This window comes from Arvicola amphibius, chromosome 3 (genome assembly GCF_903992535.2).
Source record: "Arvicola amphibius chromosome 3, mArvAmp1.2, whole genome shotgun sequence".
NCBI classification, from domain to species: Eukaryota; Metazoa; Chordata; class Mammalia; order Rodentia; family Cricetidae; genus Arvicola; species Arvicola amphibius.
This window is the reverse complement of record NC_052049.1, coordinates 63,299,070-63,317,094: the sequence shown is the minus strand read 5'-3', so window position 1 is coordinate 63,317,094 and position 18,025 is coordinate 63,299,070.

Genomic DNA, 18,025 nt, shown 5'->3' with positions numbered 1-18,025 from the left:
ATTTCATTTTCATCTCCCCCTATTAGCCCAAGACCCACATGATCTTCAGGTAGTGAGCCCTCTGGGGTTCCTGCTTTATGGAAGCCCTCAATAGGGTTCCTTTCGATTTGACTACGGAACCCTGGCTCAGAATTTCTTTCAAACTTCCACCTTAAACGAGCACTGATACCACTGTGTTAAAAACTTCTTTGTTATTTATTCTTTGTGCCTAAGATGTGTCACATAGTGTACAATATAAATTAGCCAATTGAACTAGTCAGTTGCGGGTTTGTGACCAAAAAGAAGAAGAAGAAGAAGGAGAAAGAGAAGGAAAAGGAGAAGAAGAAGAAGGAGAAGAAGGAGAAGAAGAAGAAGAAGAAGAAGAAGAAGAAGAAGAAGAAGAAGAAGAAGAAGAAGAAGAAGAAATAATCCAGGATAGAGAATACTAGGGACTGAGGGCCAGAGAGATACACACTCCTTTTTAAATTTTTCAATGGACTTTTAGTGACTAAGAAAACTTTTTGAGTAAGGATCCATGAAACAAAAAGCTGGTTTTGGTGTCAGATCCCTCCTTTCTAAAGGCAAGAACAAACTAATTCAAGCTCAGCCTGAGAAGATGGGAGAAGGCATAATGTAGACTCTGGCCTGTCTTTTTCTTGAATTTGCAGTCATCTATCAGAGAAAACTATTTAACAGATTAATAAGTGTTATAGCCCTCTAGTAAAAATAATGTTACAGAAAATAAATTTTTATCATTAATATACTTGTATCACTCACCTTCTAAAACCTGGTTCAGAACAATTCCCCCTTAGATATTTTGGTACTGAAATGTGAAAACATCTCATTTCTAACACTAATAAACTCAAGCAGAAATATAATGTTTTTTTAATTTTCCTTTCCCATTTTTCCTTTTGGATTATAGATTATGGAATATTTTATGCAGAAGTTGGTGACAAAATATATTTCTTATTAATGTGTAATATTTGCTACATTAATAATTTTATGTCATTAATTATTGATGCAAACTTAATTGTGCCCCATGTCCTTTTTCCTTGCAGCTCAATAAAAACTATATATTTCTTTAATTAGGCTTCACTTGAAAACTGGAAAACAATACAGAAGTGGCGTTTGCTAGTTCACCTATATAGAGCCCAGAAAGAAACGAAATTAGTGTTTTGAATGTTATTTAGCAAGGAAGCACTGAGATGTTCAGAAACTGGCTTTTTCAAAACAATTAACCTCACCCAGAGGCCAGGAAAATGAAGACCACCAAAACCCAGCACTGTAGTAGGAGAAGCTTTTCTCCCTCCTGATCTGGAGAGATATCCCATTGATCTCAACAGAGGCAGAAGGAGAAAACTGGAGTTAGCTATAAGGCTAGAATACCAGCTTCTCTCTTTACACTCTGTTTCACTAGACATGCAACTCAGCCTTTCCTGCTCGATTTCAATATGCTGTTGTGTTCCACTGAAAATCTCTGGGAATGTTGTAGCCACTTTCTGTCTGTTTCTAAATGTTCTGCTACAGAAAATGGTGTATTTGAAAGAAAATAGCATCTGTTAAGCATCTAGCCCAGGTTAAAAGATGTGTTTCTAATTGTTTTTTTTTTTTTTCCTATTTTAAGATGCCAAGATGACGAAGAAAAAACACACTGGGCTTGAGAAATGAAGAACCCTCTGAGCCCCATCTTTTATTTTCTACCATTGATGGAGGAAATAATAACAACACAAAAGGCTTTCCCAGTACAAAAATAGCAGGGCAGCACAAACAGCAATCCATACAGTGTCAGACCAGTCCCAGGGAGCAAGGGGTCTGTGTTAAAGATGTGTGCCACATCCACACGACGCTCCCACCCAACTATGCTGCCATCTAAGAACATCGGCTTTATAAGGCAGATCTCAAATGAATAAACAAGATGGAAAAGTTGGGTTTGTGTGAATTTTCTTCTTTTTAAATGGTTGTTTTAAATATTCTTAGTACGAAACATAGCTACAGTTGTAAATGACCTGTATTATTAGTCTGATATTTCTGTAGCGAATTTAAACATAACTAAAAAACATAGTTGTATTTTACCGCATTTCAACCATCCAACAACTTCTGTTAGATCTATTTTAAAAGTACCATAGATTTAATCTTAAAGGGTGAAAGTTCTTAAACATGGTTGCCTTTAGGAAAAGTTTCTGAGCACCGGATTTTTTTTTGCTTTCTAAAAATTATTCTTAAAGATTATATATATATATATATATATATTTCTTAGAATATCGAAAATGGAGACCAAAAAAGTAAAATAAATCACCATAACACCATAATAAGCACAATCACTATAAATAGTTATACATTTCCATCCAGGATTTAGTGTTCCATTTGTATCTTGTGATATTTAAGTCACACAATAGACACAATGCTGCATAAGTCTTTTCCCTTCACTATACCGAGTATCACTACATACGACTTGCTGTTAAACGTGTGTGAATAGCTGTACACCATGTTGCTGAAGTTTTGTACTCATACACTAAATCAACGTGATTCAGGTTTTACACTTGAAAGTAAATCTGTATGCTGCAAAACACATTTTTTGCATAAACATGTTAAATTAAATTTTAGCTATAAGCTTTAAAAATATAATGGGCGCTATTATCCACATATTCAAGTCATAGCTATCAAATATCAAGTCACTTTTTGTCAAGAAAACGTTACATAGTGGCACTGTAGAACATCAATCTCTCCAGGCGTTAATGTATCCTTTCAACAAAGTTCAAGTTTGTAGCTTTTACATTATCGTATGAAAAGAGTCAAAAGTCTTTTCAATGCTAATTGTAAAAACTTGATATCCACTCAGTTGATTCTTCGCTTACTAATTAGATTTTTGTTCCTGATTAGTTTTTTTTTTTTTTTTTATGAACATGATTGATCTTATTTGGGGGGAAATGGTCTGTGAGCGATAAGGCATGCATAAGAGTTGGTCCCATATAATCCAATGCAAGTTTTGGTTCACAGAGATGTTCTGTGCAATTATTTCTCTTCTCAAGACTGTTGTAATTTAATAGAAAGATCCGAGACAACCACACCATCTCTGTCCGAGATGAAAATAAGGATGCAGGCAAAGATAAAGAACTATGGATGAAATTTGTAACACTGATTATCAAAACTGTGGTACATACTGAGAAATTCTTACGTCATTTCGTACACATAAAAATCAGATGAGATGAAGAAAAGTTTAGAGGAAAGACAGGAATTCACTTGCCTTCTGGATAAATAACAGATGAAGCACTATAGTCCAGTGTCACACATACACTTGAATTTGTGTGTATATATATACGCATGCATGCATAACAGAATAAGAACATTTTGTCTAATATTTTCCCCATTAGCTTCACATAAGGCCTCATTTTTACTACCTGTCAGCTGCTACTTTTAACTTTGCTGATTCTCTATCATGTGTACTTGTCATTCAAAATCCTTACCTGGAGCTCTCCAAAGAAGTTGCCTGGCAGTGAGCCACAAAAGTATCCTTCCATCTCCATTCCCCCAGTGCTGGGATCACAAGCATGCTGCACACCCACTTTTTTCCAACACTAGCTGTGAAAAACACAATCATTTTACCAACTGAGGCTCCCTAGACTATGGTTTTTTTCTTTGACTTTACAACTTCTCTGTCCACATGAAAACAATAATTTCTCATATGTTTGTATTCCATCATTGCAGATTTTAATGCCAAGAGCTAAGTTTCTTGCAACAATACAATTTACTATCTAGCAATTGCTTTTCTCTGGGGTTTGAACCCAAGTTAGTCTGTCCCAGGTATATAGGCAGACTTTTTTGTCATACCAGCCAGCTCCCAAATAACCACACAAAGACTTATTATTCATTATAAATGCTTGGTCAATAGCTTAAGTTTATTAACTAGCTCTTACATTTGAAATTAACCTGTTTCTATTTCTTTACTTACTGCCATGTGGCTGCTGGCTTGTTACCTCATTTTGAACTGTGCTGCTTCCTTTGTGTCCAGACTGTGGCTGGCAAATCCCGAGACTCTACCTTTCTTCCCAACATTTTTCTAGTCCAGTTTTCCCACCCAGTCTCTTCCCGTCCAGCTATGGTTCGCTCAGCACTTTTTCACCAATGATAGCAATCCATATTTACAGTGTACAAAGATTATTCCACAGTTCCCAGTTCTTACCTCGAGTTCTAACAAGGGCTACAAAGCACATTCCCTGTTCTAGGAGTCCCTTTTAACTCACTAGTTGACAGTAGAGTCTAATTCCTGTGGTTTTATAAGGAAACCCGTGGAATTCAGCTTCCAAAAATTATCATCTGGGCCTTGTCCTGTGATCCTTACCATACACATTCTCATCACATTGCTTTTTCAAGGCAATCAGGCTATCAAGAGAATATTCCTATTGCTTTGGATATCTCTACCTCTGTTGGGAGCCCACCCAACGAGGGTAGATTCATTCATGTTTACCTCCCTCTCCATCACATCAGTGTGAGGCAACACACTTTAGAATAGTTTCCATCATCATACTCAGTGTTCCTATCCACAGTCAAAGAGAAGTGATGATACACAGAGGATGGGAATCTTGCAGCTCTGCCAGGATCCTGCCTACCGTAGCTGCTTTCCTCAGGCTTCTACTAAGATACTGGATTCCTCTGAAAACAAGAGACTGAATAGACTCACTTTCCTTACTAACTTTGAATTTCTACAAATGCTTTGATTCCCTTGACACTGTCTGATGTATGATCTGATTGGTCCAGTGTTATCTATATGTAATGCCTGGCAGTGTTTTTAAAGTGTCAGTGTAGGGGCCATTTTCCTGTCATTTGATAAGTATAATAAATACTTGTCACCAGTGAAACTTGCACAAAAGCCGACTGTGTGATGTCAATAACAGGCAGAGTTTTTGTAGCAGTAATATAAGTTGATTTTTGAAATCTTAAATTTATTGTTAGTACATGCTATTCAGAGGGTCTTAACTTTTGGTATATATAGAAAACTCAAACTTCAAAGCATTTTAGAAAAATGACAGGCATCTGAGAGTCCTACTTTTTATTCCAATGAAAATACCTTTTACCAAGAAGTAAAAATTTCCCACAAAATGTAAAAGGACTAAAGAAAATAAAGGCAAACAAAGTGTTATTATTCTCAGTAAGACACCCATAAGCCTGTTGATTTAGGAAAATCTTTGAGCCTTTACCCTCGCAGTTGCAAGGAAGGTTCAGTTCTCACAGTGCAAAGAAAGGCTCTGAAGAGTTGTCTGGGGCTTCTTCTCGGTTTGTTTCCATCTCTGCCAAGGAACTTATTTCATACAACATTTTTATACTCTTCCTAAGGATATAAGAAATATTTAGGTCTGGAGAAGAAAACCACCCATAAGAATTCAAATTTAATTTTACCATCAGACAAGCATCCCAATCAATAAAATCAGTGATTTTCCTGGGTCCTTTTTAAAAATGAATAAAAACTAAAACTAACTAGCTCTGCCATCTCGTTGGCTACTTGGATGCTGATGGGTGAGGCGCTGGCAATATAGAGAGCAGTTGCTTAGTTTATGTCTCACAAATGATATTACAGTATCTTGTGATATAGAGAAGAACCACTGAGCGACAGCACTATTTTCCTTTTTACGGTTGCAGTAGCTAGGGCACTATTCTCCTCTTTAGAGTAGCAGTTGAAACAATCAGCTCACTTGATGCATGGGAGCCATTTCTCCAAGCGCTTCCTCTTCAATAAATCTTCAATCAGATAAATGATGAGTTTATTTTTAAAAGAAATTTTTCACACTTCCAAAACTATCACTGATGAACCGCTTGTTTATAATTTAGAAATTATTTGCGTAACTGGTCAGCTCAAAATTGACTAGCTTATGCTTTTGTATCACATTGATTTACTAGATCAATTACATCAAATAACAGTATTTCACCTTGCTTCATTTTCTGCGCGGTGTGCTGTTTTGAAACCTTGTAGAGAAATGTTTTTGTAGATATGACTTGCAACACTGAGAGCCTACAAGGTTATACATAAATATAATTTAACCTGAATTCTTGGTGAGGAAACCAATCCTTCTTCTACATGTTTGTTGTGCTCAAATATCTGAGTGTCTTATGAGTAATTTTATCTTTTGATTAAAGGGAATAAAGAGACTTTTCCAGTAGTATCTTAGACCCACAGAAAAAACAGACCTGTGATGGGAAGCAAAGTTGTCAGTTAGAAACTTCAACAACCATTTACTTCATTCGCTTTTGCCCATTGGGTATCACTTCCAAAATTGTCAGAGCGTGAGAGTAAAGCTAGGGTAAGGTGCTTGTGGAAGAACAATACTTTAATTTTGCATACTTTCCACTTTTTTTCAAACTCATGAAGATGCCACAGTTCAACTCTACAATTACAATATGAACATTCAAATCTTCCCAACGTTGGTTCCCACCAGATAATTTGTGAAATGTTAATTTCTCTAATTAATTTTTGCCACTTGTCTCACCTGCTTCTCAGTAGTTTTCAACACAGCTGTTTCTAGAAGCTTTGTTTCTTGGGTCCTGCAGGGAGAAGGTAGATGTTTATACAAAACACCAAGAGCCCAGAATTTGTAACCCTGGAAATGGGACAGTTTTTCAGTATTTTCTCCATCAGTTTTCAGAGGGCTGGATTATTCAACTGCATTTAATCAGAGGGACTGAAAATAAGAAACTCAACAAGTGAGTGCTGGAGGCTTTCTGTAAGGCAGTCCTGCCATTTGCTTCTCAGAGTATCCCAGAATGCTACTACAAGAGCTTCCTGAAAAATCCAGGACTTCCAAATCATCGTTTAAATACACCAGCTCCTGTTTAGAGTGATTTATTCAAATTTCCTTGATATTCATGATACCAATTTTCATGATTATGGATCCTATATCAGTCAACAACTCTTGAACAAGGCCTATTTTTAATGTGTAGTATCTTTTTTTTCTTTTTAGAATATTGTTTAATCAATGGTGAGTCTCAGGCAAGAAACCTTTCAGTAATGATAAAATATATAATGTGGTCCACTGACCAATATAAGACCCTACAATAACACAATAAACTAATTTTGAAGTTGGTCCTTAATATTGGTTTATATACCTTCAAGGTCTTCTTTACTATAACACTTTGATGAATGAGAATAAATAGGAAAAAAATTGTACTGTTGTAGTATGAATTCTAGTTGGTCTTAATAATACAAGCTCAGAGTCAGATATTATAGGATAAAAGCTGAAGTATCAGAGATACAGTGTAGCCAGCCATTAGAAAGACCTTTTACATCTATTAATGCTCAGACAGAAGGGTCGATCCTGTCCTCAGACTGTCTCCTCAGACTTTGTCCTCTGACTGCAGTGGTGATCCTCAGACTGCAGCTGTCTCCACCAAACCTCAGACTGTACTGAGTTTCTGTCTCCTCCCTTGTCAGTCCCTCTCTTCCCAGCCATATTATTCCTGTCTCCACCTCAGTAGTGATGGGATTAAAGGTATGGGCACCCAAGTGTTAGGATCACCTTTGTGTGAACTCTGTTGCTCTTTTAGAAAGACTCAGTATTGTATAGTCCAGGGTGGCCTTGAACTAACAGAGAACCCTCTGTCTCCTGAGTCCTGGGATTAAAGGTGTGTGCCACCACTCCCTGGCTTATAATGGCTTAGCTCTGCACTCTGATCTTCAGGCAAGCTTTATTTGTTCAAACAAAAACAAAATATCACTACATTCTGTGTTAGTGAGCTTAGCTATTGGACATTAGACCCTATGATTGAGAGCATGCAGGATGCTTCTCTAGGTTAAATTTGATATCTCTAAGTGGGAGAGATTTTATTTGTTATCTATAATAACACTTGAATGTGTGTGTACATGCGCATATATATACAGTTTCCAAGTGCTTTAGAAACCTTAAGATCATATTCACAATATGACAACCAATGTTTTTACTAAGTATGAATTATTGCATTGATGAAATGGTGATGGGAGACGAAACCTTTTCCACTGGAAGGGTACATGTGACCCACTTTGCCTCATTATCAGGGAGCTTCCAAGCTCAACTTCTTTCCTAACATGAATAAGTCAAATGGTTCTAACAAGGGCTGAAATTGAGTATTTTTGGCACTAAAAGGAAACTTCAAGATTATCTAGAACATCTGACTCATTGTATAGCCAGGGAGAATGAAATCCAAAAAAGGGAATCATATGCCTTGCCCAAGTTGTACATTAATTAGTGACAGAATTCTGAGTCATCCCAGTACTTCTTTTGTCCAGTGTAGCATTCCTTTCATAAGACAGAAGACTGGCCATTTTCTAAAATATGAATAAAATACTGCAGTTCTAAGAACACTTACTAGAACCTAAACAATAAATGTTTGAGAAATCAGGACACAATTCTACTACAATATTTCTGCTTGTTCTTGGCGGTTCTCTTATCACCAAGTATATGTGTGTGTGTGTGTGTACATATATATGTGTATATGTACATATATATATGTATATATATATATATATATAACAAACTTTCCAAAACAAATCTGAGAGTATGTGCATTAAATATTCAAAATTTAAATAGTCAAGGAATGTGGTTTGGGTTTTACATGTTTGCTCTGAGACAGTGTCTTCCTATGTCTTCCAAGCTGGCCTGGTATTCAAGACAATCCTCCTGCCACAGCATCTTGAACATTGTAATTAAAAGCATACACCACATGCTCAGACTTGAAGGGGGTCTTCATAAATTAGAATTTAATCTCAGATTTATAGTCAGAAATATCCGGATCATTTCATTTCATTCCCCAATTTTGGAGAGGAGAAAGAGTTCTTTAAGATAGTAAAATGACCCATTCAATGCCAATTATCACCTGGTAAAGACTGGAGCATGGATATTTCCTGTTTACTGCTATTTCGTGACATTAGGAGTATCATCGTAAATTATATCTAGGCAATAGAAAAGTGCAAAGTTACTTAGGACAGTGTGCCTATGAGAGACCCTTGAAATAAGATAATGGCATTAGTGAGATCTGTCTTCAGAGGCATCAATTTCTTTATCTTCACCCCTTTCAATAGTCATTGTCCTCCATTTTGGCTCTATCAAAGTATTTATTAGGAAAGACTGATTTTGCCATTTTTACTTAATTATCATCCTCTATAGCATACCATTTGCTTATATTAATAGTCCCACCAGCTTAGATGCAGAACTGTGAAGGCTGCTTCTGGATTGAATTACATGGTCACACCTGCATCGTTCAGATGTAGTCCATAAAGACTCAAGGCCACACTGAGAAGTACTTTTCTTAAAACACTTCAAATTGAGGGATATGTGGAGGTATGTAGGAAATTGAATGTGCATCATGCATGTAGTCTCATATTGATTTTAGTGAAACATCTGTGAGGACTTGGATTGAATACCCATTACTGCAAAGAATAGTAAATAGGTAGATAGGTAAATAGATAGACGGATGGATGCAGAGAGAGAGAGAGAGAGAGAGAGAGAGAGAGAGAGAGAACATAATGTCTACATGAAAAGAAATGCAATTAGAAGAGAACAAAGGAGGGACAAAGAGGAGAGAGGTGGAAAGAAGGAGGCTGAGATCATGGAGTCAGCCCGGTACAATGAAATTATAAGGGCCGGGCGGTGGTGGCACACACCTTTAATCCCAGCACTCGGGAGGCAGAGGCAGGCGGATCTCTGTGAGTTCGAGGTCAGCCTGGTCTACAAGAGCTAGGTCCAGGACAGGCTCTAAAATAGCTGCAGAGAAACCCTGTCTCGAAAAAACAAAACAAAACAAAAAAAAAAAAAAAGAAATTATAAGGGAGCCTTTGCATAGGCCCCACTGTGAAGGACCTGATGTAAAGTTAGCCATTCTTACATCCTATTTCTTCAGAATATACCATGTATGCACGCAGTGTGTGGTGTCAGTCTCAACTGCCTGACCAGTGAAACAGCTGGTGGTCCTTGCCCTCAGATATCTGTGGTCAGTTTCAGTCAGTTATTGTTACTAATTTATATCAGCATTTTGTTCTTAGAAAGCATAAGCACTTACTCATTAGGAGAAAGAGTTGTACTTCAAGACTTTTAAGGTGGGAATATATTACACTTAAAGAGAAAATATATTTCAAAAGAAAATCTTCAAAAGTTGATAATACATTTTATTTTTAACATCTTCAGCAATTTGCTTTTGTTGTTTTGTTTTGTTGCTTGACACAGTCTTGCTGTGCAGCTCTGACTAACCTACACCTCTCTATATAGACCAAACTGGCATTGAACTCACGATCTACATGCTTCTCCTTCCCAAGTGCTGACATTGAAGGCATGTAACAGCACACCCAGTTTCAGTAACTTATTTTAGTAAAAGCTTCCTATCAATGTCACGTGGGAAATTTATCTAGTATCCAAAAAATAGAATTGTAGTATTTCTTTTTCAGTAAATTTAGAAAGATTCTGCTACAGCTCCAAATGAAAATATTTGACTACAACTTAGTTTCCCTTTCATTCTCTATCATAACAGCTATGATCCAAAAAAATCCTTATTTTCTTAATAGTTTCAAACCTCACAAAGGAGACAGAGTAAGATTGGAAGTACTTCATAGCAACCCCACCCCAGTTTTCTTCAGGAGTGGGCTACCCAGGCACTATCTGTTGTTGTACTCTTTTAAATATGCCAGCCGAGGTATAAGAACCTAAGCCCCATGTTAAAATCCACATCTGCTTATGCTAGAATGAAAACCCATCTGAGAATCAATGAAGCACATGGAGAGGGTCTAATTAAATCCCCATGCCATTTCCGTTAAAACTGTCAAATTGAAATTGTAATCGTGTATTCATTCACCCCCAATGGTGTAGTGGTAATTTTAGAAGTGGGAATATTTAAGCAATGAGACCCAACAGTGTGTATTTTGCTTGGATATCAACATTGGTGAATATTTCTTGGGTATTCAGCCAGTAGTCTGGAAAGAAACCTCTCCTAAATAGCGAACCACAAAACCTTTTCCAAGTATACACCCACACTAATAAAAAACACAGAATCCTGTGTGTAGAATAAGAATTCAAAGTAAATGTATTTATTAAGCAATAACAAAATAAACCTAAACTAATAACAATATAGCAAGGGTTTGGCTCATTAAGTTAAAGTGGCAATACATACAACAAATTAAAAGTCAAACTGAAGATTTCTAGCACTGAAGTCACACTAGCACACCAAAATCTTATTCTGTCTGCTGTCCTTTGTCATCTAATTTTGTTCTTGCTTTAAATGGCTCTCAACTAAAACCTAACTGAGTAAGTATAAGAGGAGTATTGCTGTGTTCACTGATATTGTACCTTCTGCCTTATTTAGAGGGTGGCAAGTGCCTTAAAATTGGAATATGAATTGAAATAGCAGTATCTCCCTTACATTATTAAAAACTCATAAAACTCAGACCTGTAATTGTCTTAAGCTCTCTTGAATAAGAAGTAATAGACAACAGCCATCAAATGATGCAGTGAATTCACTGGCTGTATTTAGTCACACCCTGACTTTAGAGACAAGCATTGTTCTAGTTTTTTTAAGAGAAACTCTTTATCTTCTTACTTCTGAGATACTGTATAGCTTACATAACTAAAGCCAAAGGCAAAATATACTTCTGCTGAAATTGGAAAGCATCTCCCCTTACTACACTTGCTAACTGAAGGACTGAATAGAATCAAAACTATAAGGAGAGCGTGATGGCTTTCCAAGCACTTATGTGTAAAAATGTCATGCTTTTATTTGCCTCCTGTCATTTTAAGCAGTCCAACCCCACCCTCTTCTATAGAAATAGGAGTCTGTCTGTTCTACAGATGTAGCCCCGGCAGGAAAGGTTATTGCATTTGAGCATCAACAGAGAACAGCGCACACAGGGAGCAGGCTTTGAGCCACTGCCCACCCGTCTCTATGCTGTGCCCACTCCACACAAGTGCCTCTCAACAAGCTCTCCTCGGGCAAACTAGGCCATCCTTCAAGGTCACCATGTGAAAATGCAGCAACGACAAAGACAACTTAGGGAAGTTCCATTGTCCTGTATATCTAGGGTGACCTTCAGGGGAGAATCGAGAAAAGTAAAGTTGACAATGAAAAAAGTAAAACTAAATATCACTCCTCTGTAAAGTTGTATAAAAAAATGGAGTAGACTAAGGGTTCATACAAACCGTGGGAGTAACTAGGCAATGTGAGGGTACGTTTCTCAGATTCATCTCTGCTTTGTTTACCCCTGTTCCTCTTTGGTGGTTGGGGATAGGAGTTGGGATGTGGGCAATCAGGAGAATGAAAGCAGTCCACTATGTTCACTAAATTAATGTTTCCTCTCTCATCCCAGTCATACCAGGAGAGAAAGGACAGGCTAGTGAGTCACACATTACATTCTGTACCCTACTCTCTAGCAACATCCCCATAAAGAGTGGCAGAATTGCCGGGCGGTGGTGGCGCACGCCTTTAATCCCAGCACTCGGGAGGCAGAGGCAGGCGGATCTCTGCTCTCTGTGAGTTCGAGGCCAGACTGGTCTACAAGAGCTAGTTCCAGGACAGGCTCTAAAACTACAGTGAAACCCTGTCTCGAAAAACCAAAAAAAAAAAAAAAAAAAAAAAAAAAAAAAAAAAAAAAAAAAAAAAAAAAAAAAAAAAAGGAGTGGCAGAATTTAAAGACAGCATAATGAAATGTGAAACTCATGAATCATCGGTAAGAACTGAAAACCACTGAAATACTAGGAGAATCCATAAACTGCATCTCTCCACAGTAAATAATCAGACTCCAATACAGGGAAACACATATACAAAGTTATAAGAAAGTTCCAATGTTAAACTCTGGTGAAAGATAGAAAAGATGAAGAAAGCATAAATATTATGGGATGTTTCAAGCTAAGGTCAACACTCAAATTATAAAGAATTAGTCTCTGGGTACCTATGTGCCCTGATTCTATTTTCTTCTTCTATTTAGTAAAGCAATTGTTTTAATATGCACATACTCCCATTCCCCCAGGTCATTGATAAATTTCTAAAATCTTGCAAAAACTTGCACAACCGTTTTTGTCAGTGCTCATTGAAATAACTGCAGAATTATCCAGTATTTATTAGTGATGCCAAATACATGAACCAAAATTAAAGCAATGATTATCTTACAGCTTTGTTTCCAAAAGCTAACTGAATTTCACAGATGTGAAAGTGTTATCCCTCAATCAAGCACCAAATTAGTGTGTGTTTTTATTTTTATTTTCTGTTTTGTAGTGTTATGCTCCAATCCAAGGGATCCATGACTGCTAGACATGTGCTTGCTGCTGAACAACCAACCCTACCATGTTAATTTTTTAAAGACCCACCTAAGGATTTTATAGTATCATCTTCTGTTTTTATCATTGTATAACATATTTTTTTATTTTTGCATATAATATCATAACACTTACAGTGAAAGAGGTGTGTCTCCACTAAAATAAATGAGTTGGTTACCCCCAAACTGACGAGGCAGTGACTTTATAACGCTCAGATAATTCATTCTTTCATTTATATACTTAACTAGGACATTTGTAAGGATGAAGTATTACTGCCAGCCTAAAATGGGTGCTTCTGCTATAGTATAAGCGGGTTAATAATGGAAAATATCTGATATAGTATAAGCAGGTCAATATTGGAAAATATCTATTTCATTGGTCTTTGTCCAGATAAGAGATATATAAAAGATACACTGTTCTAGGTATTTCAGATAACACCTTACTTATCTTGATAGAAGAATGAAGCAAAAACTTGTTAAAATGGCCACTGTTTCAATTAAGGATGTGGTATCCTGAAATACTTGCTATTTGCTTTCTTTCCTTTCTATTTGTGGAAAAATTCTTTTCTAATCCTATTGGTGCTCATATAGTGAAGTAAAATTATGGCTTTCTCATCAGCACTTTGACAGGTAGAACAATGACTTAAATAAGGATCCAAACTATTCTAGTTTAAAAAAATTACTACGAAAATCAAAATGTATGTAAGGTGTTCTGTTCACTTTGGGTTTTGTCATACCTGTGGTATCTGTGCTACAGCCATGCTGAGATCTCAAAGGTGGGCTAATATGAAAAATAATGTCTTTTGGGAACAGGTAAAACAAGGCTAGAAAATTAGCCTAAAGATAGATTTATCCTCCATGGAATTCAAATGGTATATTTAGGAGGGAGCTGCAATAGCTGCTACATTCTGTGCTGCTGTTTATTTGCAAGAGGGACAGAGCTGTCTGAGGGAGCCCAGGCTCAGTAGCAGGCAGGACTGGCAGAGGAACTGCAGAGAAAGCATCCAGGAGGCCAGCCTCCAGGCCAGCAGTGGTTTGCGATGGAAAGAACACACTCCAGTGAGAGATAGCTACAGTTCAGCTTCTTCACACACGAACCTGCCCATGTGCATAACAGTTTCAGGATGCAAAAGCTAGCGCTAAATCCCTGTTCTGATGTAGAGGTGACTCACATTTCTCTTCCAATTTTAGTTCTTACCGGCTTTATCCTGCACAGACATGTGCCTAGAAAGCACAGGTTTGCAATAACTAATGTGAGATAAAGCTAAAGAACTCAAAAACTACCTTTCAGTGTTATTTATCCCACGCATCAACAACATGCAAGTATACAACCACAGTCATGTACTTTTTTATTAATCCACTACCAATGATTTTTCTCCAATTTAGGCTTTTTATTGATAGAAATTTAATGCTATCAAGCCTTAAAACATGAAAAATCAGCCATACAGTGGTTTATGCCTGTAATTTCAGCACTTTGGAGCATGACGCAGAAAAAAAAATCTGCAATCCAAGTCGAGCTTGGTCTACACAGTTAGTTCCAAGTCTCTATGAGCTGTAAGTGGGACACTTTCTCAAAATCATGGCAAATAATAGCTCATACTAAAAAAAATATAAATTTTATTATTTCTGATCTTTGGCATTAAGTATACTATCTCAAATGCATTAAATGAATAATCTCATTGAAAGGACTTATGAACTTTTATCATAGATGGTGAAAGTTAGTGAGAAAATAGAATTATGGAATAACACAAGAGAATATACATATTTCCAAATCTGATTTTTCTAATTTTAAGTTCTTTAGCTCTTAATTTAGGAAATGCAAACTCTGAACTTCTCCAGTGGTAATGTTTCTTAAACACGAATATAGAAAGAATTATGTATGTTTCCCATTGTTTCATTTACTCAGGAAACAGATGGAAGGAACAATGATGCTGGCTTTCAGACAATTGAGGGACATACAGCGTGCATGACATCTGTGTCCCTGAGGACTCTGGCACAAATTCACTTTCATGTACTTGGGCTGCCTGTTACTTTAAATGCTTTCTGCTTAAAACAAAAGTATGTTCCAGGTTTCAAGAAAAAGAAAAAAAATCATAAGTCTTTGCTCTCAGAAGAAATAGCAGTTTAGGGGCTAGCCGTCAAGCAGAAAGCATGCAAATAAGCATGTTTTAACTGCCTAATTTTTCAAAAATTATATATAAGAATTTCATAAACCTTCCAAAAATATAAGTCTTCATTACTATTAGAGAGTTACCAAAAGTCAAAATTACCAGGGTTTGAAAGTGAACAGATAAAAGAAAAAGATCAGCATCCTTAAGGAGTTCCAATCGTTGACATAAAATGTTTAAGGTATTACTCCTCTGGAAAACTATTCGGCTTCCAGAAGGGTGTCCTAGAATCTTACACCCACTGAAACGAAAGCTACACGTGAGACCAGAGTGCCACTGCCCACTCCACCAGCTGCCGTGCCACCTTCGCACTTTTGTGTAATTGTGTTTATTTCAAAACATAGAGATACTTCCATGACTCTCATTTAGTATTCATATTAGTGCTTTTCTTATTGGTGAAAGAAAATACCAGACAAGGAGTGACTTAGGAGAGGAATGGTTTGCTTTGTCTGACAGTTCCAGGAAGCATCCTGTCACGGTGAGAAAGTTGTGGTAGCAGGACCTTGAGTCAAATGGTCACATTGCTGCCACAGTCAGGAAGCAAGTGGTGCATTCTGATACATAGCTTATTTCTCCTTCGATTCAGTACAGAATACAAAGCCTATGGTACCACCCAAAGTGAAGACCGTCTCACCACCTTAACTAAAATTGTCCAGCGGTCTCTCCCAGGCACACACAGGGACATTCGTCATAGGCATACACAAAGGTTTGTGTGCTGGATTCTAGACCTGTCAAGAATACATGATATATTAGCTATTATAGTATCTGATTAAATGATAATCAAATTACAAAGTTTGTCACACCCCCCCCCCCAAGTAAAAAGCTGTGTTAAAAAGATGTAAGAGTTTCTGACATACTAAAATTTGGTACAAGAGAATGAGGAACAATTTTATTAATGATCCATTAAAATGATCACATCTCATGGATAGAAGAGATACAATCATTTTTTTTCATCTTATCTTTTGTATGAGATAACAATAGTCAAATGTTACTCTGTAACCTGAGACCTGAAATATTTCAAATCCTTACAATGGTAAAGAACATTTCTTGAAGGGTCTAAGCCAGACCCACTTGTAAACATATGCAGTCCTCAGCAGCTAAGAAAAAAAAAACAGTCTCAAGGAATTAAAGAAAGATTGCCGCCAATACTTGCTTCTCCCTGGTGTCATCTTAAAAATCATAGATTTAGAACTTTAACTGATGTGTCCTGATATACTTAAACTAAAAATACCTAAAAATCCTCTGCCATGTTGAATTAAGCTAAGCACACTTATTTGATAAGTTATTGTGGTGGTTTGAAAGAAAATGACCCCCAAAAGGAGTGATGCTTTGGATGTGGCTCTTTTAGAGGAAATATGTCACAGTGGGGGTGGGCTTTGAGGCCTCTTTTGCCTCCCTCAGGGTGACAGTCAGTCAACTTCCTGTTGCCTGCAAGATGTAGGGCACTCAGCTCTTGCTCCAGCACTGCATCTCCCTGCATGCCGCCATACTCCCCGCCATGAGGATAAACGGACTGAACCTCTGAAACTCTGACTGCCTCCTCAGTTACAAATTTTATTTTATAAGAATTGTCATGGTCATGATGTCTCTTCACAGCAATTAAAAGCCCTAACTGAGATAGTTATATGCACACATTTAATTATCTTAATTTGCTTGGAGAATTAGAATCTCCAAAATTTTCATCTCTTACAGTAGAATTTCCTACTAAAAATGGGGACTCTAGGCTGATAAGACGGCTCAGTGGATGAAAGACAATAACAGAAAGAATAACTGCAGATATTTTCCTCAAGATTACTACATAAAAATACATTTTTTTGTTTTAACATTGATTTGAGCATAAGATTTAAAGAGATTTTAAAAAGTTACCATTGAACTTCAGACACGCTCAATAAGGAAATCAAGCTTGGTACTAGAAACCTGGGGAGCTGGCAATCAAATCCCCAGGACTAGAGAAGTCCTTGGAGGAGAACTCACAACCAGCTTCTTACTAAACCAACATAATCCCCAACGATACTCTAAATATGTGTCCTTATTCCCACAGATAGCTGTAATCCTTCCCCTCATTAAGGAAACTTCTTTTTGCAGCAGACCAAGGCCATAACCGAATGCAACAACCAATCAAAATGCTGAGTTCTGGAGCCCAGTCCAAATGGCTCAGTGGACACTGGAAAAGAAAGAGCAGCAAGATTCTAAGAGCCAGAGGATCGAGGAGTTTGTAGTGAGATTGTTCGTCCTAGGACTATCAGAAGCTACACCATAAAGTCTCACCAAGATGACAGCCTAAAGCCGAACAAACCAACAGGCATTCCAAACTAAAAGGGAGAAAGTCCTCGAGGAATCAACAGGCACTCCAAACTGAAAGGGAGAAGGTCCACAAGGAACTATGGGCCTCTAAGGAGTGCTGAGAGTGGGGGACACAGCTTTCCTCAGGGAAGAGCACAGCAACTGGGTATCCAATACTAAATGTCAGTCCTTAAAGCAAGTAACATATAGGCTGAGCAGGTTGTACTTGTGATATAGAAATACATATGTATAACATATATATTTGTATGTGTATAGGTGTGTGTGTGTGTGTGTGTGTGTGTGTAACAACAGTTAATAAAAAAGAAGTCATGAATTTGAA